The sequence below is a fragment of the Prionailurus viverrinus genome, chromosome A3, assembly GCF_022837055.1.
Source record: "Prionailurus viverrinus isolate Anna chromosome A3, UM_Priviv_1.0, whole genome shotgun sequence".
Lineage (NCBI taxonomy): Eukaryota > Metazoa > Chordata > Mammalia > Carnivora > Felidae > Prionailurus > Prionailurus viverrinus.
Window position 1 is genome coordinate 4,928,290 of NC_062563.1, and position 27,202 is coordinate 4,955,491.

Sequence of the window (27,202 nt, forward strand, 5' to 3'; positions counted from 1 at the left end):
AATAATGATGGAAAGGAAGAAAGAAAAAGGGACTCAATTCCAAAATCAAATAAACTACAGCCAGTTCTGCTATAAAGCTTATTTTGAAAACGTGAATTTGTTCCAATGTGATTGATGTGCATATTAGGGAGACAATCTGAGCATAAAACAAATTTCACATTTGCTTAGGCATGATTTTGTCTGCGAGAAATGCTATGTGAACACAGAAAACTGCAGCCGGCTGAACCAAGCTGCCTAGAAATACATAAAACACACCCCTACTTACACCTCGACCCCCTGGCAGCTACCTCAGTTCACCGGGGGGGGGCGCTAGCAGCCACACCCACCCGAAGCTGGTGTTACCCCTGCCGTCCTTCCTCCACCCGACGAACAGCGACTCACGAACACCACGTCTTCCTACGGCTGCTTCCAGAGGCAAACGCCACGTCTTTTTTGAGGTGAAGTGCCATGTTTACTGAAGTATTAATGTGTTTCCCACCCACTTAATGTGTGAAAAACCATGTTACCTCACTTGTTGGGTTCCGATCCGTGTGTGTGTGTGACCCACAAAGTCTTCGAACGCTGTGCACTCAGCCTCACTTCCCTCTTGTGACCCGTGTCGTTTTTATGGTGCTACTTTATACAGCACGGTGATTTTTAGGAACGCGTATGTTGCACTACAGCAGAATCAACTACACTCCTGGATCATCTACTGTCTGTAGTTACGCTCATTCCATGGGCAATGACACACCTTCAAGAATGAAAGGCCCAAAGAGAATTCTTCCATCTGATTGCCTTTCCAATAAGCCATGTCTTTGGCCCTCTGGAAGCCAGTCAAGCACCAGCTGTAGCCAGGTGTGGGCAAGAACACCTTCGCTGGTGCAACTCCCCTCCTGACCCCCATCACAAACGACCCTCTCACTACGCCCCAGTCATCTCCTTACTGAAAACTAAAAGCTTGCCCGAGAGGGCAGGTACCCTGTGGCCTAAGATTTTCAGCTACAGTGAGAGGGAGCCACATGCTGACAACGCTCCATCCTTGCACCAAGTTTTTGGCATCAAGGGAGAAACAGGAAACCTGGTGCTGAGACAGTGCTGGGGGGATTATGGAGGCAGCAGCTCTCTGTGGCTCCACCCCCCACAAAGCGCACAATCTGACTCATGATGGCGACGGAGAAAGTCTCATCCCTCATAAATAGGCCTCTCTGCTTGCCCGAGAGTGGAGATCACTGCAGCAATGGTAAAAGGAAAAAAGAAAAGCTAATAAACGCCACTCTGCTTTTCTGGGGTCTAAGAAAGCAACTAAATACACACACACACACACACACACACACCCCTACATGGGCATAATCATCACATATGCACATTCCCTGGCCTTTACCAGGACTGCCAATCACAAAACCTCCACGTGAGCACGGCTCCCGCCCTGACGCTGCCGCTGGGGCAAAGGAGGAGAAAACAGACAAGACACAGGTCAACACAGAGAGACACCCGAAAAGGGGTGAGCTTTCAAATATAAAGCCTGGGGCCGGGAGCGGGGAGGCAGCGACAATTTGAAGGTGATTTATAAAACTATCAGGCCTTCACATCTTCCGGACAGAAGCTTAAAGTTATTAGTTCCAATAAAATTCTGTCTCAAGAACACGGGAGCATCTTCACGTCAGAATGCCAAGAATTCATCACAGGCCACAATCTCATTCAAAAAAAGAGAGACTTTCCTAAGGTGGTCTGAAGTATACTGAGCAGAACACAGGGCTGCCGGCAAAGTTTCGCTGTGATGAAACTAAGAATATTTACTCTTTCCACCTCAGTTTGTAGCGTCTCTTCCTGCGTGCCCTACCCCATGAAGTTGGGGGTGGGGGAGGGAGCACCAAAATTTAAGTATTTGTTTATCCCTTACACTGACCTTTTCTTCTAGGTGTCCCACAAAATAAACCAGATTTAACTGCAAACGCTAAATGATTTTTGGAAATTCCCCCAGTTTATTAAATGTTTCAACCCATATGAATCACATAAAAGGTAGTCTTATTAAAAGACAAATCCTGGGGCGCCTGGGTGGCGCAGTCGGTTAAGCATCCGACTTCAGCCAGGTCACGATCTCGCGGTCCGTGAGTTCGAGCCCCGCGTCGGGCTCTGGGTTGACGGCTCAGAGCCTGGAGCCTATTTCCGATTCTGTGTCTCCCTCTCTCTCTGCCCCTCCCCCGTTCATGCTCTGTCTCTCTCTGTCCCAAAAATAAATAAACGTTGGAAAAAAAAAAAAAAGTTACTCAAAAAAAAAAAAAAAAAGACAAATCCTATTTATAGTAATAAACAGGATAAAATAAATAACCCAGATTTCTCTCTCAACACTCAATCTTGGGCCTTTAAGTGTTTGGGATTTCTTGGGCTTACATAGGTTTTTATCTGTAGAAATCTAGAGGGAACTATGCCAAAAATACACGCGAGTGAACAACATCGTTAAAACAGCGAAGTCTCACGAGTAAAAATGCAGACATTTTGTAAAACCACACCAGCCCTCCTCTCCCCACCCTGGGCAATGTACTCTAAGAATTTTATTGAAAATAAATTATATTCAATTTGAGTAATTATAGGAAATAAACCATGTTAGTGATCTCCTTTTCCCCTGTATTAATGAATTAGAATATACAAAAACCTCAATAAAAATGATGTAAGGGCTTATGAGCATCATTCAGATTTTTCCTAGTCACTTTCATTTCATAAAACTGCCATTTCCATTAAAGCATTATGTAAAAACTGGGATTTTACTGTCCCACCATGCACATTTATCACCAAACGAATTTAAACATTGCTTATAAAGTACAGAGTCAAGCTTACAAATGAAATCTCCTTCCAAAGTTAGACTTTTTTCTAACAAAAAATGAAAAAATGATTTGGTATCTCTAGGGCCACAGCAAATACTTTTAATCATTTTTCTTTCCGGTTTTCTAGTCTTTATTTCAAATAATGTTTATATAAAACTAGGAACTAAGGATCTGAAATGTGAGATGAAGGTCAAATAAATAAAGCAATAAGAATTTGGGAGAAAACAGGAATGATCTTTAACATTTTTTCCCTTTTTAACAATTTGAATAATAATCAACACCCTATATTATGTATAGTCATCTGTGAAAAGTCTTGGGTCTGGAGATGCTCACGAGTGAGTATGGACTCCCTGACACGTTCTCAATGGTGTTTAGATGAAGCTGGCACAGTGTAAACGATTTCATCCACCAAGGCGTGACTTACAGTCATTCCCAAGTGTACATTCTCAGACAGTAAGGAGATCTGGAACTCACCTGTCTTAGAATGCAAATACAACAAAGAATACATTGCGAGCAGAAGTATGCATGGCATCAAAAGTGAAAGGAGAAACAGTTCATTTTTCAGTCTTACAAAAATGGAGCCTTGGAATTATAAAGTGCTCGTTTAAAGGTCAAGGAAAGGAGGTCACAATCCAGCAAACTTCTCAACAGTAAGAAGTCAGGTTCCAAGTATTGAAAATTTCATCGGGCACCCCGGTGGCTCAGACGGTTAAGCATCCAACTCTTGGTTTCGGCTCAGGTCATGATCTCAGGGTTCACAGGTTCGAGTCCAGCTTGGGACTCTCTTTCTCCCTCTCTCTGCCCCTCCCCTGCTCGCTCTCTCTGTCTCTCTCTCTCTCTCAGAAATAAACTTCAAACAAGTTTTTTTTAATTTGGAAATCTCATCAAAAATGTCTGGATAGGGGCGCCTGGGTGGCGCAGTCGGTTAAGCCTCCGACTTCAGCCAGGTCACGATCTCGCGGTCCGGGAGTTCACGATCTCGCGAGATCTCGAGTGATGTCGCGTGAGTTCGAGCCCCCCCGTCGGGCTCTGGGCTGATGGCTCGGAGCCTGGAGCCTGTTTCCGATTCTGTGTCTCCCTCTGTCTCTGCCCTCCCCCGTTCATGCTCTGTCTCTCTCTGTCCCAAAAATAAATAAACGTTGAAAAAAAAAAAATTAAAAAAAAAAATGTCTGGATAAACTTATCAAGCAGGAAACACAGGAGCATTCTGTAGAAAAAGTATTCCATTAAATCTTTAAACCTTTTACCAATCTATGTACAGTACAAGAATTTGCACCTCTTTCCTGTAATCGTTCGTTCGTTCGTTCGTTCATTCAGAGACCCAGAGAAAAAACGACCAATAAAACTCTTCCTTTCAGGAAATGCAAATACCATTTCTATAAAAGATAACTTGAGAGTTCAGGTCCCAACAACCGTATAAGGTAAGAGTGAAAGCTCCAAGTGAACTCAAAACTCCATCTGGGCCTTACTTATCTGTGTAACCTCCAGCACATCTTATCACCCCATCTGTAAAGAGCAACATGGAATTTTTTAAGGGGTAAATGTATCATTTCATTTTTACTTGGCAATTCAACTAGAACACATATAGATAGATAGATGGATAGATGGACAGATCAATCTACAGATACAGACATCGCAAGAAACTGTAAGAAGACAACACAGAAGAAAATCTAGATGGCCTTGGGTCTGACGGTGACTTTTCAGACACAACACCAGAAGCACAGCCCATGGGAGAAATCACTGATGAGCCGGGCTTCACGAAAAGGAAAAATACCTGCTTTGCAACAGGCAGTGTCGAGACAGTAAGAAGACGAGCAAGCCACAGACCAGGAGGAAACACGTGCAGAAGACACACTTCATCCAAACATACAAAGAACTCTGGGAATTCAGCAAGAAAACGAACAACATGAGAAATGGGCCGAAGATCTGAACAGATACCACACCAAAGATCTACAGATGGAAAGACAAACAAATGGAAAAAACATACAACTAAAAACATGTTCTACATGTCATTAAGGAACAGCAAATTACAAGAAAGAAAGAAAGAAAGAAAGAAAGAAAGAAAGAAAGAAAGAAAAGAAAGAAAGAAAGAAAGAAAGAAAGAAAGAAAGAAAGAAGGAAACTGCAAATTACAACAATGATCAAACAGTGACACATCCATACACACCTATCAGAAGGGCTGAAATGTAAAGCACTGACATCACCAAGCGCTGGCCAGGCTGTGGAGCAGTAGGAACTCTCACTCATTGCTGGTGGGAATGCAACAATGGTACAGCCTCTTTGGAAGACAGCTTGGCTGTTTCTTACAAAAACTAAACATATTCCTGCCATACAATCCAGCAACTGCATGCCCTGGTTTTCACTAGAAGAGTCAAAAACTCATGTCCACACAAAAACCTGCACGTAGATGTTCATAGCAGCTTTATTCATACTGTCAAAACTTGGAAGTAATGAAGATGTCTTTCAGTAAGTGAATGGATAAACTGTAGTCCGTCCGGACAATGGAATAGTATTCAGCACTAAAATGAGCTATCACACCAAAATTCACACATGGAAGAATCTTAAATGCATATTGCTAAGTTAAAGAAGCCAATCTATAAAGACTTCATCCTGTATGTTTTCAATTATATAGCATTCTAGGGGTGCCTGGGTGGCGCAGTCGGTTGAGCGTCCGACTTCAGCCAGGTAACGATCTCGCGGTCCGTGAGTTCGAGCCCCGCGCCGGGCTCTGGGCTGATGGCTCAGAGCCTGGAGCCTGTTTCCGATTCTGTGTCTCCCTCTCTCTGCCCCTCCCCCGTTCATGCTCTATCTCTCTCTGTCCCAAAAATAAATAAACGTTGGAAAAAAAAAATTATATAGCATTCTAGAATAGGCAAAACTATGGAAACAATATGGAAACTAAGAGATCAGTGGTTGCCAGGAACAGGGAGAAGGACTGAACAGAGGGAGTAGCGGGTTAGTTAGGGCAGTGAAACTATCATCTGTGACACTGTAAGGGCAGATGCTTATCACTATATATAGACTTGTCAAAATCCACAGAAAGTACACCACCAAGCCCGGACCCTGATGGAGACTATGGGCTTTGGGTGATAATGACATGCCAATGTAGTTTATCAGTTTTGACAAATGTATCAGTCGTGTGCTGGATGCCGATAGTTGAGCAGGCTAGGTACCTGTGGTGCCAGGGGTATATGGAAACTCTATACCTTCTGCTCAAATTTGCTGTGAAGTTGAAACTGCTTTAAAAAATAAAGGTTTTTTTTATTTTTTCCAAAAAAAAAAAAAAAAAAACCAAGAGAGAGGAAAAAAGTATTTGGACTTGGACTTTCTATCAGTTCACTTTTGGTAGCACTCCCAACATTTCTGATATGAAATATTAATGTGACTTTGAAATATTTATGTATGTTACATGTATACACATAAATGAATAAAGTGTGTATACACACACACACACGTATACATGAAGAAAGATGCTTTGCTTTGCAAATAAATTGCTTTTCTTCCTTTTTCTGGAGTTCATGAAATTCTGGTGTTAGAAATACACATCCTTCCTTTGTAATATGTTCCTGATGTAGCTACAATACTTTGAAATTCAAACTGTATGTGTTGCCAGATAACTTATATACCAAACTGGTATATAATCTATCAAGTCTCAGCTTTCCAGATATAAACTTAGTTATTAGCTCCAAAACAGCTTTTTTTTCACTCTGCATAAAAAAAGCTGTATTATTTTATATTTTTGCAAACACAATTTAGGTACTGTATCTCTCCTTTCTTCAACCCTTCCAAAAAACAACTTACCATATTTCACTTCCACTCTGAAAAGATTACCTTCTGGGAAGGTAATAATCTGTCTCCAGAAGCCTAGGACTGATGACAGATTTTGTTAAGACAATAAAATCATGCTTGAGGTTTCGATACAATAGACCCTGTGCCTGGGAAAAGTATATTAAAATGGGGAGAAATGGACACTCTAAAGTACAGTCTGTTGGACATCTTATAGATGTCTTTAAAATTTACCCTCTGACAGTGTATTTTCCTTAAAGCACCCTACTGCTTCCTGCTCTCCCTAACCATCTGCAGTGCACTGATCCTCATGGTTTTTCCCTTGTTTATGTAAGTCTTCCCCTTCCAAAATGGAAACTCCATGAAAACAGAGACATTTCTGTCCCTCTTGTTCACTACTGATGATCAGCATCTAGAATACTTCCAGACACAGAGCAAAATACTCAGTAAATTTTCTGCATGAATGGTCACACCATGACCCTAGCTTTGTTTTAAGTATATCTATTTATTTCAGAGAGAGAGAGAGAGAGAGAGAGAGAGAGAGAGAGAGCGAGCGAGAGCATACAAACAGGGCAGAGAGAGTAAGAGTGAGAGAGAGAGAATTCCAAGCAGGCTCCACACTGTCAGTGTAGAGCCCCAGGTGGGGCTCAAACCCACAGACCCGAGCTGAAATCAAGAGTCAGACATTTAACCGACGGAGCCATGCAGGTGCCCCGAGACTAGCTATTTTAAGCAAAGGTTTACTCTGCACGCATGCCTCCCCTGTATGCACAACCAGGCTCCAGGTGAATGAAGGTCGAGACGGATGCTGCTCCCTTCCCAGCACTATCACCCTTTTCACCGTCAGCACAGGACTGTGCTGTTCCCAGTCACCGATGGTTGCATTTATTCCTCTCCTGACTGCTTCCTACCTAGAGTAAACCCCCATGTGAGAGGAAGCTGAGTCTGTCCTATTCATCACTGGATGCCCTGAGCCTAGAACAGTCATCCCAAGTAGTAAAGGGGTTCAATAAATGTGTACAACGTGAATGAACGCCGGACTTCCTTAGGGGCAACTCGACTCTGATCCTGGCATGTTTCCTATAATAAACAGATGCCTACTCCATAACTGGGATCTGAAGTCATGATGAATTTGTGCTGTTCACATACAGGTTGAAGGTATTAAAAATGTTGACTTGAGTCAATAATGTTTTCATCATCATTATTCTATGATAATTTTGTTTAAAGTCACCCCCTCTAAAAAAATGAAAAAAAGATATCATAATAACAGATACTCAAAGAGGGTAGGCTCTTAAATAACTATGAATTCAACAGTAAGGACACTGGGAGAAAATGTTTTTTTAATCTATTTTCTTGATTGAATTGTTAGCTCTCGCATTAAATCAATGCTTCAGAAACAAAAATAAAGCTTTGCAACCAATATATTTTTAATGCAGATATTGGATTCCAACATATCAACAGAAAACCTAATTGTGTAGGTCTTATTCTGAAGTAACCACACAGAAAGAACCCTGCACAGACACATCCCTTTCCTGAAGAAACCTTAGAATGCAAAGTGTTCTAAATTAATAAATTAACCTTTAAATTCATAAAGTAAATAAAATAAAATACCCTCCGGAGACAAACACATCACACCCGTTATTAGAGCAAGAGAAATCAACACCAAGAATACTAATGATGCCATCAAAGGCACGCCAGAAGCCAGCCTGACTGAAACAGACTCTAGCAGCCTTTCAGGCTGTTTATTCAACTCACTAGTTTCCTAGCTCCTCTGGAGCAGAAAGAACTAAAAGTCAGTCTGCCACCAACTCCATGGGTGGGAAAAAGAGACCACAAACAAGGCAGTCTGCCATAGTGTACGAATTCAATGGAGAAAAGTACTGTGGAAGGCCTGAGATCAAACTCAGGAAAGCTACCCGAAAAAGACACACGGCTAGACAGCAAGGAACAGCTTAGGACACTGAAAACTATTTGTAGCCAACGTGAAAAGATAACCAGATATTATTCAGACTACACAAAGGACTCATTAATAAATACGCTACATTCTTATGAAGGAACACTGTAGGACAACTGAAAAGAATGAACCGGACCTGATTTCAACAGGAGATGGTTCTCAAAAGCACGCTCAGTGATACTTGGGCCATGATGCCACGGAAAAGAACACAGACAAAAATGGAGGCGGTTCACACTAAACTCCTCTGGAGAATAAAGAAAAGAGAGGAGCATGAATGGGCAGGAGTGTCTTCAAATTCTTAGGAAAGTTTACTTATTAAAGAAAGGAAGATTTAAAGCAACTGGAACAGACTGTTAACATTTTGCTATTCTGTATTTGGCTGTTTACTACATTATCTGTATTCTTCTGTATTTAAGTTTTTCTCCACATAAAGAAAGCTACCTTTGGTTTACATCAGATCTAGGCAATGTTTGAAATCATTTTCTTCTTGCCCAGGATGCCTTGTATATGTAAGAATACTGGCATCCTGAATTGTGGAGTTGCTGAAAACCAAAATACCTACATCAACAGCCATTCTTGTGTCATTTATAAAAATCAAGGCTGGGGGTGCCTGGGTGGCTCCATCAGTTAAGCATCTGACTCTTGATTTCGGCTCAGGTCATTATGTCACAGATTGTGGGTTCGAGCCCTGCATCAGGCTCCACGCTCACAGCACAGAGCCTGCCTGGGATTCTCTCTCCCTCTCTCTCTGCCCCTCACACACACTCACTTTCTCTCTCTCTCTCTCTCTCTCTCTCAAAATAAGTAAACTTTAAAAAAAATCAAGGTTATCATTTAAAAATATGGTTAATGTAGCAGTGGTCTCATTAATTCAAGACAAAGATGCAAACCTAAAATGCTGACAAAATCTATTATCAGAACTGTGAAGACTGGAAGCCTTGACCCATCTAGAGATCAAGTACTGTCACTACTTTCCATTAATGCAACACTTTTTTTTTTCTAAATAGAAAAAGAGCTAAAAGTATTACATAAGGGCTGAAGCTTTATAATCCTATCTATACTCAGTACTGAGACAAGAGCAGACAGTTGAAGAGTATTTTAAGGTAATAACACCCCACCTGACTAGTAGCAATTTTACGTATCAGTTCTAAGTGTCTCAGGCCATTAATGGTCTAATTCAACTGAATTTTTTCAAAGCACAATCTTTATGCATTGACTAGAAAACACCTGGTCACTTTTCTCCTACCAGAAGACCAAAATCTGTGATTACAGTGATTTCAAAAATAAGAAGATAAGCAATATGCCACTCCAAATAAAATTCTAGCTCAACAGGAGACTGGCAAAACGTGACTCATTTTTTTCACACAAAGCAGTAAGAGTCAAGACAGACGTCATGGGGGCGCCTTGGGTGGCTCAGTTGGTTGAGCATCTGACTCCCGATTTCAGCTCAGGTCATGATCTCACGGTTCACGGGATGGGGCTCTGTGCTGACGGTACTGAGCCTATTTGGAATTCTCTCTCTTGTCCCTCCCCCACTAGCATTCTCTCAAAATAAAGAAACTTTAAAAAAAGAAAAGACAGACATTATGCCCAAGTGAGGGATATACGTGGTGAGGGAACAAAGGGTCCCAATTTCTCATGGTTGTAGTTGCGGTTTTGAGTAAGTTAAAAATTAAAAGTTCCAGGGGCGCCTGGGGGGCTCAGTCGGTTGAGCGTCCAACTTCCGCTCAGGTCACGATCTCACAGTTTGTGGGTTCGAGCCCTGCGTCGGGCTCTGTGCTGCCGGCTCGGAGCCTGGAGCCTGCTTCCGATTCTGTGTCTCCCTCTTTCCCTGCCCCTTCCCCGCTCGTGCTCTTTCTCTCTCTCAAAAATAAATCAGCATTAAAAAAAAATGTAAATTAACAGTTCAAGTCAAGTGGGTAAGATACCAACACAAGTAAAAACTCCCCCGAAGTGTCCAATCTTTAGCGAAGATGACAGCACATGAAAAGCTTCCACAACGAACACGTCCCCGTTCGCAGCAGACACACGGAGGGGTGAAGCAAAGCCTGTGCGGCGTTCTGTGCCCCCATGGTCCACCGTGCATTTTCAGTTGGTGAACAATGAGAGAGAGGACGTGCTGTCAGTCAGTGTGCCATCTGCTCTGGTTTCCTTTTCAACAGAGAACCTAAGTGGAGACCCCAGGAAAGAGATTACCAAGCAGGTCAGCCGCTTCTTAAACAAATTCAACCAGAGACCAGGGGAAAAGGCCGTGAGGCTTGGATAAAAAATATCTACTTCCCCCTTTCTCTGCCTTTAGGAATCATACTTATCCTTCAAAGTATCGCTCAAATGCCTCCTCCTTTGGAAAGGCTTCCCTAATCTCTCAACTGGAAAACCAAGTATTCCTTCCAATACCACATCCTAACAATAAGCTAATGACTGCCAAATATCTATCCACAGCCTGCTCCTCTCCCTGGATGTTGGCTTGCAGGTGCACCAAGCATCTGAAGTTTATCAGGCACCAACCACTCTCTGGAGTCCCACTCCCCTGCCCCAAACCCACTGCTTCCCCATCTCAGGAAAAGGACCCACCCCTCACCAAAATACTCGGGCCAAAAGCAGGGATCTTAGTTCCCCCTCCTCCACGCTCCACTCTGCACGAAACCCATCAGCCAGGTCTACCTACAACACACATCTGGAATGCGAGCACCTGTCACCACATTCTCTCCACGGCCACCGCCCTCCCTGGTCCTAGCCACGGTCCGTCTTGTACACTTGGCCTGGGTTATTGTAGTAGCCTTATGGCTTCCATACACGCCATCACCCACACACCTCCCTTCCCTCCCGTCTCTCAGAGCCCACTCTCCCCACCCCACGCCGTGGCCATTTAAACACAGACTCCAGGGGAGCCTGCTGGTTCAGACAGTAGAGCGTGCAACCCCTGATCTTGGGGTTGTAAGTTCGAGCTCCGCATGGGGTGTAGATTAAAATCTTAATACATTAAATAAATAAATAGGAAAGGAGAAGAAAGGAGGGGAAAGGAGCGGAAAGGAAAGGAAAGGAAAGGAAAGGAAATCAAATCAGACTCTTGCTCAGAACCCTCCATGGTGTCTCGAGCACTCACAACGAAATCCCAAGTCCCTGCTGTGGCTGGCCTACCAGAGGGCTCCTCCCTCCTCTCTGAGCCCCTCCTCTACTGTCCACTAGAGAACTCCTTTTCTGCGGGCACCTGAGCTTCCTGCTCCTTGAACACTCCAAGCTCGGTGCCTTCTGGGGCCCTGCACTTGCCCCTGCCCTCGCCTGTCTGGAATGCTCTTCCCTCAGATGTGTGTATGGCTTGCACACTCATTTCAAACAGGTCTCACCTCAAATATCACCTTCTCAGGAACACAGCCTTCTCCAGTCACTGCTTGCTTGCTTGCTTTCCTTCTTTCCTTCCTTCTCTCTCTTTCCTTCTTTCTTTCCTTCTCCTTCTCTTTCTTTCTTTATTTTTTTTAACGTTTATTTATTTTTGAAGGAGAGAGAGACAGAGCATGATCAGGGAAGGGGCAGAGAGAGAGGGAGACAGAGAATCCGAAGCAGGCTCCAGGCTCTGAGCCGTCAGCATAGAGCCCAACAAGGGGCTCGAACTCACAAGCCATGAGATTACGACCTGAGCCAAAGTCAGATGCTTCACCGACTGAGCCACCCAGGTGCCCCTCCAGTCAGCCTCTTGAAAAGAAAACCCACTGCCAAACCCCTTTAACCTGTGCACAACACCTCCCTTCCCACTGCCCCACTCAGCAGCTACTATTATCTGGCACCAAGTTATACACATTTCCTGTCTGTTTATTTATTTAGGGCCCATCGTCCCTACTGGAAGATGAGCTCACTAAGGCAAGGGTTTGTCAGTTTTTCACCTCTGTCTCTCGAGTATCCAGAACGATACTTAGCACGTTCTAGGCATTCAAACAGGAACTGATGAATGAACTGCCCGGCAGCTGTGCTAAGCCCCCAGCCACAGACATGGCTCTGCTGCTCCTACCCGAATCCCGGGAGACCTGAAGCATGCTGGGAGGACCATTCCAGGACCCATCCAGAATTAGGAAACAGGAATGTGGGACTGAGGCTCTAGGACGATATATCTGCAGGGGGAGGGGGAAGAAATGATCAGACACCAGTTAACATTCAGTCGTGCCAGGTCCGGGATGCCTGGCTGGCTCGTCAGTAGAGCATGCGACTCTTGGACCTCGGTGTTGTAAGTCAACCGGGGTTGTAAGTTGTTGTGGGTAGAGATAACATTAAAAATCTAAGATAGGAAATCTTCTTAAAAATGAATAAATAGGGGCACCTGGGTGGCTCAGTCGAGCGTCCAACTTTGGCTCAGGTCATGATCTCGCAGTTCACGAGTTCAAGCCCCACATCCCCCCTCTCTGCCCCTCCCCCACTTGCGCAAACACTCGCGCGCACTCTCTCTCAAAAATAAACATTTATAAATAAATAAATAAATAAATAAATAAATAAATAAATAAATGTATGTATGTATGTATCTACGTGCCAGGTCTATTTCAAACACTTCACCTGTATTAACTCATTTAATCCTAACATGCCCCATAGTGAAGAATATGAGGCACAGGGAAGTTAAATACTTTACCAAAGATCTTATGACCCATATGACATAGGGTCCAAGATTCACATCCAAGCAGTTTGGCCCCAGAGTTCACACTCTTTTAACTCAAGGGTTTTATATCACCACTCACTGCACCGAATACTATATTAAAGGTAATACGTAACATCTTACGTAAACACAGGAGGGTGGGGAGAGTGGGGGGCTGAACGCTGACGGAAGGGCTGGCGTCTGAAAAGATGAACCGACACGCTTTCGGGGCCGGAGGAAAGGCCTGGTGAAAGCAGTGTGAAGCGACTGAAGTGGGGTCTTTACGGAGGAAAACAGAGGGTCACAGCCGAGGCGGCACGAGGGAAGTGGATGAAGCTGACAAATGCTCTTTAAAAAGTTTACAGTTCAGGGCACCTGGGTGGTTCAGTCGGTTGAGCTCCCAGCTCTCGGGCTCGGCTCAGGACCTGATCTCATGGTTCGTGGAACTGAGTCCCCCCACCGGACTCTTTGCTGACAGCACAGAGCCGGCTCGGGATTCTCTCGCTCTCGCTCTTGCTCTCTCGCTCCCCACCCCCCACCCCCGCTCAATCTCTCTCTAAATCGCAACATAAACAAACTTAAAAAAATACAAAATAAAATAAAAACCTTACAGTTTAAGTAAAAATAAACTGTAAAAACTAATTACCTTAACCCTATGCAAGTATGACAATGAGCTCCGCATGAGGAAATGAAAGGAAGAATATTAAAATAATTCCGCGGGGCGGGGGGGGGGGGGGGGGTGCGCCTGGGCGGCTCAGTTGCTTGAATGTCCAACTTCAGCTCAGGTCATGATCTCACAGTATATGAGTTCGAGCCCCGTGCTGGGCTCTGTGCTGAAAGCTTGGGGCCTGGAGCCTTCTTCGGATTCTGTGTCTCCCCTTCTCTCTCTCCCTCCCCCACAGATCGAGTCTGTGTGTCTCTCTCTCAAAAATAAATAAACATTAAAAAAAAAATTTTTAATAAAAAATTAAAAAAAAATAATTCTAGGAAGGTAAGTGTGAAGAAAAAAATGGGCTTCTCTTTTCTGACAGGGGCTCTGAAAGTTTCCATTGCCTCTACAGCATTTAGTATAAACCAGAAATAAGAAGGTATGTATTTGCACATATTTGACTATGTATATGAGTGTGAGCGCATGTGTGCGTGCGTGTGTGTGTCTGAGGGCTTCTTATTCTGAACAGCATATAAATACTACAGTTGTTAACATGGAAAATAAAAGCTGGCACTGTTTAAAAAAAGGAAAACAAAAGCCCAATTTTGAAAGGCTTTGATCCTGGCCTAGGAATCCTGAACACTAACCCATGTGATCTAGGGAGCCAATGAACGCTTTAAAATAAAGAAATGACATGATCAAATTTCAATTTTAGAAAAGTAACTCTGAAAACCGTATACAGGATAGTTTGAAGGGTGAGGGAAGTAGGGAGAATCAGGAACGGAGCTGGGACAGGGGGAATAATCCGGAAGGGAAGGGGCCTATCCTCAGGATGTGGCAGTGGAGATCAAAGCAGCAAAGGGGTGCACGTGGTGCTGAATACAATGGCTTGAGCGGGCGTCGGGGGTCGGAGGTGGAGCCTCGGGGCGACAGGAGTTTGGGACTTCTGGATCACCCAGCAGACTGGAGGGGCCATTGCCAAGACGTGAAAGACCCGCTGGACGGGAACACGTGGATGAACTCTGCACGCAGAGTACGGGACACGTGGAGTCTGGGGCACTTGCGTGACAACCCGACAGGCAGGGATGGCAGGAGGCACACCGCAGAGATCAGAAGACCTGCTTGGAGATACAAATTTGGAAGTTTTCTGTGTAGAAGGGACAGCTGAAGGCGCTGTTAATGAGAAAGCAGAAAGAAAACGGTTAAAAGGAGAAGACGGAGGACAGAGCCTGGGTAATGTCAACACCCGGTAAAAGAAACGATGAAGAGGTGGGCAGTTCACCGGAAAAGTCAAAGATAAATGTCGCAGAGAGAAACCCGGTGAAGCACAAGAGGTTTCAGTGGAGCGGTGAGGCCTGAGAACTGACAGGGAAGTGAAGGCGTAAGCCAGTGACTGAGAGTCAGTGTTTCCAGAAATGTAGTTGTGATGGAAGACTGGGCGTCCGCGTCCGCAGGGGAAGATCTGGGGTACGAGACTTCTTTTCAGGAGGGGAAACGGAAGGAAGCACGTCTGCAGGCACCGGGCAGGAGGTAAGCAGAGGAGAAACGTGAGACACCGGCCGGGCTGGCTAACGGAGCAAGATACCATCCGCGAGGGGAAAGGATACAGGGTGAGGGAGCAGTTCTGACTCTGAAACGGCGGGGGAGGACGGGTGGGAAGAGAAGCGTGCAGACAGACGGAAGCGCCAGCACGGTAGGAAACCTTAAATATTTCTGAGCGGAGGGCACGGGGTCCACACGGCCCGGCTGCTCCCGGCTAGCTCTGCTGAGGGGTGGACTTGCCCATCCTTCACCGCAGAAAGTCTTCTCCTCTCCCTGCTCCCCTCTCTCAATACTCGTAAGCCCAGACACCATCAGCGGACGCCTGGAGAGCCTGCCCCAGGCCGTGCACCGTGCAGGGCACCGGCGTCTGGGGACAAAAGACAAAGGTCTTGTAAGCGAACGAGGAAGGGGGTCAAGAAACCAAACACTCCTTACTACGGTAAGTGTGGGAGCACAGGACACAGGACAGTGTGAGTGGCGAGGGTGACAGGAAAGCAACCTCAAGGACGGAAGCCGTGTCGAGCCCTGAGGTACGTGGCAGGGAGCAGCGACACAGGGGGAGGAACGGACCCATTCTGCGTGGCGGAAGACAACCTCTGCAAAGCCCCAGCACCGGGGAGAAGGAACGGCTGGAACCTGAGTGGAGGAGAGAAGACGCCGCAGACCAATGCGACAGGCACGGACCATCTTCCGCGTCTTGTTAAAAAACGTACACTTCGCTCTTTTGACAACGGGGAGGCATTCCATGATTTCAGGCAAGCAAGAGATGAGCTGGACCTGCGCACGTGAAAGCGTCACCAGGACGGAGACAAGACAGAGGACTCAGACAGGAAGGCCAGCGAAGAGGTAGGGCAGTCACCCGGGGGAAACGAGGCAGCCACGGAGGAACAAGGAAGAAGGGGCAGATCTGAGTCACTGGCTTTCTGAGTCACCGAACTGGTCAACCGCGCGGACGTGGGCCCCGCTCACACAGCAGTCTCTGCGGGACGAGGAGCCGGGAGGAGAAAAAGACAAGGGAGCGAGGGGTGCGGTTTGGCACCTACTGCACCCCCCGCCCCCGCGGCCCCGTGTATGGGCTCGGGTCAGGCCTGCGGTCCTCTGGCAGTCACCGGGTCACCCGCAAGTGCCAAGGAAGACCTCCCCAGCGGGGACGAGGGAGGACAGGGAGGGACGCTGAGAAGGAAAAGCGAGAAGAGGGGGAGAAAACCTATCGCCCTGAGCATTCGCAGCAGGACTCCAGGGGGAGCGGGCAAAAGCAGGCCCCTGGGTGGGAGAAGCCCGCGGGGACGAGGCTGGGGACGGAGGCAGGGCTCGGGAGCAGAGGGGCGCGTGCTGAGGCAGCAACAGGGGGGTGCCCGGGTGCCGGGGAGATGGCCATTGGGACCGCTACATCCAGGAGCTTGTGAGGAAAAGAAGGAACGTGAAGGGGGAACAAGTAAGGAGGGCCACCAAGACTGAGGTGGACGAGACGACGCTCAGGTGCGTACCGAAGACGACTAGGCCGCCAGCACCCAGCACCGCGCTCAGCGTTGGATAGTAAAGAAAGAGAGAAACTATCTCTGCGGGAGAACGGCAGCAAACGCATTCATTTGAAAAAAGAACGAGAGGAGGAAACAAAAAGACCCAAATGAACTGACCAAGTTCCTCGGGACTTCTCCAGCTGACCTCGCGTGTTTCTCCCCGTCCGCCATTCTCTGACACCGGAGGTCAACGAGACACCCACGGGAACTGCGATCCTTCTGTCCCCAAATTACACGAGAAGTCCTGAACGAACACACCTGCAGATTCTCTAAGGAGTGATTCATGGCTTTCCTTCATCCAATTAGTAAAGCAGGGTCTGACTTTAAAAAGGTCAAAAAGCATGGACTTAGATTTTCAGAGCAGTCCATCAGGATACATTTATATGCCAACAAATCAATTCAACCAACAGAATGAGAATTCAAATAAGCCTCCACAAGGACAAACCTTTGGTTTTTCAGCAAATCCCTCTTTCCAGTCTTAGGTATGCTTCTATTTCAAATGGTCCTACGGAATACTAAAAAGATGACCATGTCCAGGGTTGTGTCCTTTCTTTGGGGTTAGTGGAAGAAAACCACAGGAAAAGAATATATTCATTACTAAGTGAAAGAAATCAATCTGAAAAGGCTACATACTCTATGATTCCAACTCCACGATATTCTGAAAAAGATAAAACTATGGAGACAGTAAAAAGATCAGTAGTTGCCAGGGGCTGGAGAGAAGAGAGGGATGAGTAGGTTGAAAAACAGGATTTTTAGGGCAATGAAATTACTCTTCATAATATTATTATGGTAGATACGTATCATTATACATTGTCCAAACCCGAAGTGTGAACCATAATACAAGCTATGGACTTTAGGAGATGATAATGTAGCCGTGTAGGTTCGTAAATTGTGACAAATGTGCTACTCCCATGGGCGGTGTTGATAACGGGGGAGGCTATGCCTGTGGGAACAAAGGGTATATACAAAATCTCTGTACCTTCCTGTTACCTTTACCGGGAATCTAAAACTGCTCCAAAAAAAAAAAAGAAGAAAACAAAACAAAACAAAACAAAAAAACAAACAAAAAAGGAAAGGTGAGGGTCTTACAAAGTACCTGGAGAAAAAGAAGGCATGTTCTATTAGTCATTGCTGGAAAAACTAAAGAAACAAAACCTACAGGAGTTTGCATTCTAGAAGAGAAAACAAAGCAGTTAGAAAATGAAGCACCCAAGAGTAAGACATAAAATATGCAAATGATATACAATCTGTGCAATCCGAGGAGATGCAGAAAAAAGCTAGATGAGAAAAGGTCTAAGAATATTCAGGAAAGGTTGACAGAATCCTGACACTGACTGAACTTTTAAACAGGACCAAGACGGTTTGTTAATTGAATACCCGGGCGCCCACTAAGGCACCAGCAGGTTCTATGGGAAACACAAGCCCCAGTTTCTGCCCTCAAGGGGCTTTCCATCTTTCTGCTTCAGCTAAAATAAACTTGAATGTCCCGTTCTCAAGGCTAGAGCTGGATGGAACAGCCAGTGATGTTCAGGTCAAGCCCCCTCATCCAACAGAAGAGGAAATCAAAGCCAGTGAGATTAGCAGAGGGTCTCCCAAGTGACAGCGCCAGAGGGAACAAAGCCCCCCTTCGTAATACAAAACACACACGCTGTGCCGCTGAGAGACCGGTGCAAATTATACGTCTTCAGAGTCCAGGCCTAGGTCCTCTCACTTCTACACCGGAGATGATGATGATACTGACTTCCCAGACAGGTGCCATTCCTTTCCTTCCCTTTTCTCTACTCTACCATAGCTGCTGAATGATGCGACCGAAGGAAAATAGTAGCAGCTAAGCGACAATCATACGGGGGTCGCAGGCACTAGAAAATAAAGGGCCTCACGTAGGCCGACGGGTGGCAGAAGGGAAGATGCGGTGATAATACCAGGACACAATTTTTAACACTAACACATTAATGACATGGTCAGAAGTGATCGAGTTAGAACGTGAGTTCTTAGGGGAGAAAAGAATCGGAAGAAAGGTACGTTTAACGTCAGTCAGGCACTCCAAGGCTCCAGAACAACTCTGCGCCTCATGTCAGCATGCGAGGAGGCCATTACGGGCCGAGATTACCAGGAAGCACCTTTCCTTCCTTTTTCTCTCGTTTCTCTTTCAATTCTCCTTCTCGAGGCCCACTGTCCTGCTGCCAGACCCCCTTTCATCTTCCTAACAACATAATAAATAAGAAAACCTAGGGCCTTCCTACTCAGCCACACGCCCACTGGTCGCGAAGGGAAGAGATACAGCCAACGTAAGGATAAAGGACGCGGGCTTGGCGGGCAGATCTCGTTCAAATCCAGCTCCACCCCTAATTCAGGTTCCTGAACCTGAACATCCTAACTGTTTCCACTTCCTAAGCTGTTGTAAGAACTACATGAATGAGCAGGTACAGAAAAATGCCTCGCACACAGTAAGAGCCCAGCAAGTCACAAATCTCAGATGCCCCCTTCCCTGTGAGATCGAAACCCCGAAGAGGAACCCGCACAGCTTCGTCTAAGCTCCCAGCTGGAGACGGCCCGTAAGTGCGCTGTCTCCAGGGTGTGCCCTGCCCTCTACCACCTACAGGCGGGGAACCTTGCGAGCCAGGACTCCTCAGTCCCCGACCCAATGCCTGGTCCACAGAAGCTTTCACTATGTGGTGGTGGAACCCACCCTCCATCAGCCGCATGTTCTGTTCCTTCCACCAGACAAGAAGGCGCGGTCTGTCCACGGAGAAAACCTCAAAGGAGGAGCTGTGGAAAAGGAAGACACCCAAAATGTCCACAACTGGACGACCGTCTGTTACGCACACAATCATCATATCCGTGCAGGTCTCCAAACCCTCTCCAGCTGGACGTGTATGCGTGTAGGTCATCACGCGGGGGAGCGAGGCTTCCCAAAGCACAGCTCGTACGGAATAAAACGACACTTTCTCTTACTATACCCCGTGAAGTAGTCTCTTTCGGCAGTCGAGAAACCTCTGGTTATCTACTAACTTACCCTTTTCGCTTCCGGCTGAAGGCAGGGGCCTAGCAGGAGCATCGGCACTAAAGGGTTTAGAGCCCCACCAGCAGAGCCGAAGGTGGCACCTGAAAGGTCATTTATGTTAGATATTCCTATCTTACCTTCCAGGATACCCACTTCGCAAAACTGCAAACCTGTGACTTCCCTATCACGCACACATTTCACACTACCGTCCAAAGACTCAAGAACACAGCTGCAAATTACTCGAAAGCTAATGTTTTTTACACACACAGAATCGTTAAGTACCATCAAGATCTGATATAAAAAGTGAATATTCACAAGGTAAACCAAAGAATGCTACACAGTCATCGACATGAACTTTTTAAATAAAAAGTACGGTCCAGAATCCTTCATAAAAAACTCCACGAAGAATAATTTTTAATTAATTAACGTTCTTAAGAAATTATCCTGACAGCTACTAACACTTCCTTAACGGTTATGAATCCTCTGCATCCCTCCCCCAGGAATGAATCCCTTCATGAGTTCGTTCTAAAGAGCTGACGGGGACGTACCGAAAAGAAGTGGCCTTTAGCTCCGGGCACACCAGGGTGAAATCCCTGCACCACCATTTACCACCGCAGCCTCCTTCAGGGGCCCGCTGCCTAACCGCCGAGTAACTGACCTCACAGGACTGTGGCGCGGGGTAAACGAGATAGAAAACAGCAAGCATCTATGGACAGTCCTTACACTCTGTGCACTATTTCCTGGAAATTAAACATCCATCTTCCAGAAATGTTCGTCCTTCCCCTACCTTTGCTCTTCCAAATGGACATCCGCATACAGCCACTGCTTTTAACTCCACGCCCAACCCAGAGGGGAAGCAGGGGGAGTCGCCCACTCAGCCCCTTACAAGTAAATATGCCCTCTGCTCCTAGCTCGCCAGGTTCAGCTTTCCGTTCCGCCGTTCTCTGGCGCTCTCCAAGCCTTAGACAATCCAAGCAACTCAGAGTTGTTCCAAGCCGCATCACGAGCAATTTACATGTAGGTAAATGGTCCCGGGGTCCATCCCATTGCCTTAGAGAACAATCCAAAAGGCACAAACAACAGTCTCTCTCTCCCCCCCAAATACGTATTTCCCTAACCACCCTTCCCAGATAGGCTGACGCTGCAGGAGCCTACTGAGCTGCCAACTGTATACAAACTCAAACATTATCACAGGTTATCTGTAACAATGTGGACCCACAAGCAACACTGGCTGCCCACGCGGACGTGGACACACACCCATAAACCACAAAGCCTGACTGAAGACATTATCTGACACTGATGAAAAGAAAAACTGACCTTACTAGTCAAAGACTGATGATAACCCTCTGAAAGGATAAAGGAAAACTCTAAGGTGGTGTGGCTACAGCTTTACAGTTCTGTCTAAAACGTTATTAAAAGAAAGCACTTCAGGAGTGCTTTTCCCATGGAACCATGCCATTTTCTCAATGATTTGTTTTCCCATGCAAGGCAAGAAAGGCTAAAGCACTTTAAGTTGTATCTAAACATCAACAGCTTCCGTTAACACATTTAACATTTTGAAAAATAGATATTCTAGAGATACTTTTCTGCCGCGCTGATTTAAAAAAAAAAAAAAAATCTTAAAATGTCTGTCAAGTCCGGTAACTTTGTTTCCATAAACAAAGCTTCTTTAAACGACTCTTGTTTTTGTAAAGCCAGCAGCCCAGGTCTGTCAGGTAGAAACTTCAAAGAAGGCACACAGCCACTGAGCAAGGGCCAAAGCAAACGCAGATACGCTATGCTGATGACAGCCTGAAAGGGGCCTAAAAGGATAGAAAACGAGGAAGCGAGCCTAGAAAGCATAATGTCACTTTGTTTTTAACACAATCCCTGCTGCAAAATTACTGCGCGGAAGGCTTTTATTTTATTTTATTAAAGACACTCTATGGCAACCTTGTCTTGACTAATGGAACTCAGCCCTCTTTCTTGTCACCTTGCTGAAAGCTGTGCTCATTTGTTCCAAATCATGGTCAGCCTTCAGACGGCAAATTTTTCAAATACAGATGGGGAGTGGATGAGGCGATCTTTGGAGATGATTCCTTATGTAAAAATTCAAGTTTCAGATTTCAAAAATCGAGCCTCAGGGGAGTAGCAACATAGTTTACATGGAGTTACATGGAGTATCCATGGAGTTATATGCAGCTTATTATGGTTTGCACGGAGTTACCAGGACTAACCAACATAGTTTACTCCCTTGACTCTTCCCCTAATTTTCAACTATGCAGTGGTCATATCGCAGGGTCAAAGTTCTCAGTATTTTGTCCTCAGCATTAGAAAAAAAGATGCTATCCCACTGTAATAAATAACAGACAGTGACAATAATGTTTAAGATTTCATGTCTTTAATAAGCATCAGCTCAGGGGCGCCTGGGTGGCGCAGTCGGTTAAGCGTCCGACTTCAGCCAGGTCACGATCTTACGGTCCAGGAGTTCGAGCCCCGCGTCAGGCTCTGGGCTGATGGCTCAGAGCCTGGAGCCTGTTTCCGATTCTGTGTCTCCCTCTCTCTCTGCCCCTCCCCCGTTCATGCTCTGTCTCTCTCTGTCCCAAAAATAAATAAACGTTGAAAAAAAAAAATTTTTTTTTTTAAAATAAGCATCAGCTCAGACTAATTATTTTAATAAATCCACACACAGATGCAAAGCTACCAGGTAATTATGAAGAGAACTATGATGCAAGTTACAACCACACACATCTAGGAACTATCACCATTTTCCAGATACGAGGACATGGCCAAGTCTACCCATTTTTTTCACTTAAGGAGTTAACCACGAAGATGGTAAGTAAGCGAATAAAAGAAAGTTAACTTCTGGCTCACATTTTTCCCCAGGAACATAAAGTCAGAAGTAAATAGTACAATCGAATAAGATTGAAGTTTGATTAAAGCTTAGTAAGTTTAATGCCACTTGCTTTTGATGAGCAAGCTGGTTAATAATTAAATAAATGAAGATAATCTATTCAGGATGGATTGAAACCACGACCATAAAGAATCTTAAGCACACTGCTGACATTTTGTTGTGCTGTAAAACACAGCCTGTTCTACGTGATCAAGAAATGTTAAGGAAATCAGTGCTATACTAAAGCAAAAGAACGAATGTTGTACTTAGCATCTGAAAGAGAATTACTGCATTGAACTGCCTATATCTACAAGGTTTTATATTTTTTGGCTTCCTAAACAGTATTAAATGACACATTAACTTAAGGGGATGGACTAGTGATTCCAAGCATGCTTTCTTCACACACAAGACAGGGTCGCACACCTACCTTCCATCCACAGTGCCCAGGTTCCTATTTTCTCCCCAAGGTGGTAATTAACCACACCAGTCTACCGGCGCCACCCCTACTGACCAACGGCGAGACTTCTTGAAGCCAGTGGTTTAGTCTCAGACTAAAGCAAAGATCCACAGCGGGTTTAAACCTTAACTAATCACCCACGAGGACGGTTAACAGACCACTCTCATGTGACTGTGTCATGGGCTAGGATGTGAAGAAGGATTAAGAGTCCTGGACAATGACCAAAAAAACACAAGACGTACTATTTACCGCAGACGGAATCTGATAGAAGGGGATAGAGAACAGAAAGAAAATAAGAGACCAAAACGCCCTGAAAGTGACTCGTTCAGAAAGCTGCCTCTGAGCTGGGCAACAAGTGGGACCTCAGAGTTGGGAGCCGCAAAGGAAAGTAGTTAGGCCTTGAAAGAAATGAGATCAACAGCAAGAGCCACAAGGCAAAGCACACACTTCACAGGTTTCCAAAGACCCTTAACTCTTCCAGAAAGGTCCTCCAGTCCAAATGAGCCTCTACTATTTCAACACGGCAGATGTCACGGTGCCACGCTTCTTCCAGGAAGCCTGCAGTCCTTCTCCTTCTAATACTTAACACCGGCAGCCCGGCACTTTCTGGAAGTCTGAACAACAAGTCACATAAGTCTATGTTCTTTCCCTCCGTAACATCCTCAACTTCAACATAATCACACAGATGTCCGAGATGTGGGGCTCCTGGATGGCTCAGTCGGTTAAGCGTCCAACTCTTGGTTTTAGCTCAGGTCATCATCTCACAGTTCTTGAGGTCAAGCCCCACATCAGGCTCTGCACTGGCAACTTGGAGCCTGCTTGGGATTCTCCCTCTCTGCCCCTCCCCTACACACACACACACACACACACACACACACACACTCTCTCTCTCTCTCTCTCTCTCTCTCTCAAAATAAACTCAAGAAAAAAAAAAAAAAGAAAAGAAAGAAAAAGAAAGGAAAAAAATGTCCAAAATGAAAAAGATTCAAACATATATAACCCCATATCATCTAAGGCTGAATCTGAAAGATGGTTCCTGGGGGGGCTCAGTCGCTTAAAGCCTCCAACTTTGGCTCAGGTCATGATCTCACGGCTCATGAGTTCCAGCCCCGCATCAGACTCTATGTTGATAGCTCAGAGCCTAGAGCCTGCTTCAGATTCTGTGTCTCCCTCTCTCTCTCTGCCCCTCCTCCGCTTGCGCTCTCTCTCTCTCTCAAAACTAAACATGAAAAATTTTAAAAAAGGAAAAAAAAGATGACTCTTGGGGCACCTGGGTGGCTCAGTTGGTTAGGTGTCAGACTCCCAATTTCGGCTCAGGTCACGATCTCATGGTTTGTGGGTTCGAGCCCCACACTGGGCTCTGTGCTGACAGTACAGAGCCTGCTTGGGATTCTCTCTCCCTCTCTCTGCTCCTCCCCACTCGTGCACATGTTCTCTCTCTCTCTCTCTCTCTCTCTCTCTCTCTCTCTCAGATAATTAAGTAAATAAATAGGTATTTTTAAAAAAATAAATAAAAGATGATTCTTTTATTCCTTTAAAAGATAATTAACTTTTAGGGCACCTGGATGGCTCAGTCAGTTAAGCGTCCAGCTCTTGGTTTCCGCCTAGGTCATGATCTCACAGTTCATGGGCGTGAACCCCACATTGGGCTCTGTGCTGACAGCCTGGGATTCTCTCTCTCCCTCTCTCTCTGTCCCTCCCCTGCTCTCCCATGCCTGGTCTCTCTCCTTGTCACTCTCAAAATAAACTTTAAAAAAATAAAAATAAATAAAAGATAATTAACTGTTTTCCTTTAGATGATAATTTGTGTTATTTTAGGCATTTTAATTAATGCCTTATTAAGTGAGCTTGCAGGTTTGATTCTTCGAAGTAAACCACCTGAAGTCAGAGTCATCACCCTAAGTAACTTGGAAGACATCTGTTAAAAGTGGCAATTCTCATCCTGAAATGAATGAACTGTATACAGCGAGCCAGAGGACAGAGTCTCTATTCTAAATTGTCTTAGCCCTCAGCTTAAAGCAAATAAACCAATCTCATAAAGCAGCATCTACATATGACTGCAGGTGCCTTTTCTGAAGTCATGAGCCAACCGCTTTTTCAACAATCTGACACCCTGACTTTTCTTGGACCACTCTCCTAGCACAAATATCCAGTGACTTTGGCCATCACGACTTTGGCCAACCTAGGGCCAGAAGGGTCATTGTTTCTCTAGCTACACCTCGCAGGTAAAGAAGTTGAAATGAGGAAACCAGTTGTCTGAATACAACCACCAAGCTCTGTAAAATACTGTGCATTTACAAAGCTGCTGAACAGCCATGACATCACTCCAAAGCAACAACAAAACTTTCTACGGGAGGCTAGGTAGATGTGAGCTCCATCCCATGGACTGAGTTCACCCCAGACTTCGTGCAGTGAAGTTGCCAGCCCAATATCAAACATCTCTAACTGAAAGAACCAGAACAAAAACTTCAATTTTCTCAAATCAGTGCCTCTTTCCATAACACAAGATTGGAGGAGTGTTATGTACTGGGGGCAGGTTCGGGGGGGGGGGGGTGGGAATCAATCAAGGGACTACCTGAGGAGAAGCAACACAATTTGAATTTGGATCCTGGCTGAGTCTGCGCACAGGCCTCGAGCCTTACTCCTGTCTCCTAGCTAGCCTCACACCCTACCTTGCCCTGCAACCCCAGAGAATGCCGCTTGCTGCTGTCACTCAGAACTACCAGTGGCACCCCAAAGGGGCTCACTCGGCCTTCCTGCCTCCAGACGTGGCATTCCCTCTGCCTGACGTACTCCCCACCCACTTCTTCTAGTTTGCTTCCAGCTGACCTTTAAACTCAGCTCAAATGACATCTTTTTCAGGAGCGGACCTCCCTGGTGCTCTCGGAGCTCTACGATCACCTTAGATCGTGGCACTGTCCTGGTTGATTCTGTCATCTGCCCCCTTCCCTTCATTAAGTCCTGGAGTGAGGGGTTGAGGGAGAAGGGGACTCATCTCCCCTGGTTTCTGACACGTGGAACAGGCACTCAGTAAACGTGAGTGAACAAAATGAACGAAAGTGCCAATACTCAGGAGTAGCCAGGCCCTGCTTCTGGGGTGCAGGACCTCAGACAATTCAAGTGGAAACCATCGCCCTCCACATTCACTGTAGCTACTCGGGTTCCCTTCCCAGCCTGGCTGCTCTAGAATGAGGCCGTAACATCACGCAAGCCGAAGCACTGTCACCAAATGACAATCCACGTTAGGTTCGTGGGGCTTTTTTGTTTTTGTTTGATGTTCATTTCAACCGGAAACTCTTTGGTTCTTTACACATTTAGAATCGTTTCCGACTGTTATTTTGGGAGGCAAAGTGACAGCCAGAGTTCTGGAGTATTTCCCAGGGGGCAGACAGCATAATCGTGAAGGACTGTAAGCTCTGGGGGGCACCGGGGTGGCTCAGCTGGGTAAGGGTCCAACTCTTGATTTCCACTCAAGTCATCTCATGGTTTGTGGGTTCGAGCCCCACGTCGGGCTCTGCGCTGGCAGTGCGAAGCCTGCTTGGAATGCTCTCGCTCTCTCTCTCTGCCCCTCCCCTGCGCGCTCTCCCTCTAAATCAATCAATCAATCAATCAATCAAGAAAGGAGTCTAAGCTCTGAAGTCTGAGTTCACATGTGTCACATGCCAACAGGGTGACTCTGGGTAAGTCAGAGTGACCCTAAACTACCTCCCGCCAACACACAGGAAGCAGGGTGCCTCTGGTCAGCATTCGCTCCACGAACACCGCCTGAGCTCCGACCGCGGGCCGAGTCGAGTGCTGGCGCTCCAGCCGCGCCCTCGCCACCCCGCACAAGGTGTCCTCTCACCGTTATCACCCGCTGGATCTCCTTCCCAGACCTCAGCACTACCTGAAAAGGGTTTTTGCTTGCGGCTTCGTCTCCCCTCTCGAGAAGGTAAGCACTATGACAGCTGGGGCCCTGTCTGCGGTCCATTCCTGGTCTCTCCGGGGCTCAGCGCGGAG

At 45.9% G+C, this 27,202-nt stretch overlaps 1 protein-coding gene across 1 annotated transcript in view; it reads right to left on the reverse strand.

The window, feature by feature from the left end:
- The window catches only part of VAPB (VAMP associated protein B and C), a 53,627-nt gene that overhangs the window by 25,292 nt on the left and 1,133 nt on the right, over nt 1-27,202 (reverse strand). The gene's annotated exons all lie outside the window — the stretch shown is intronic.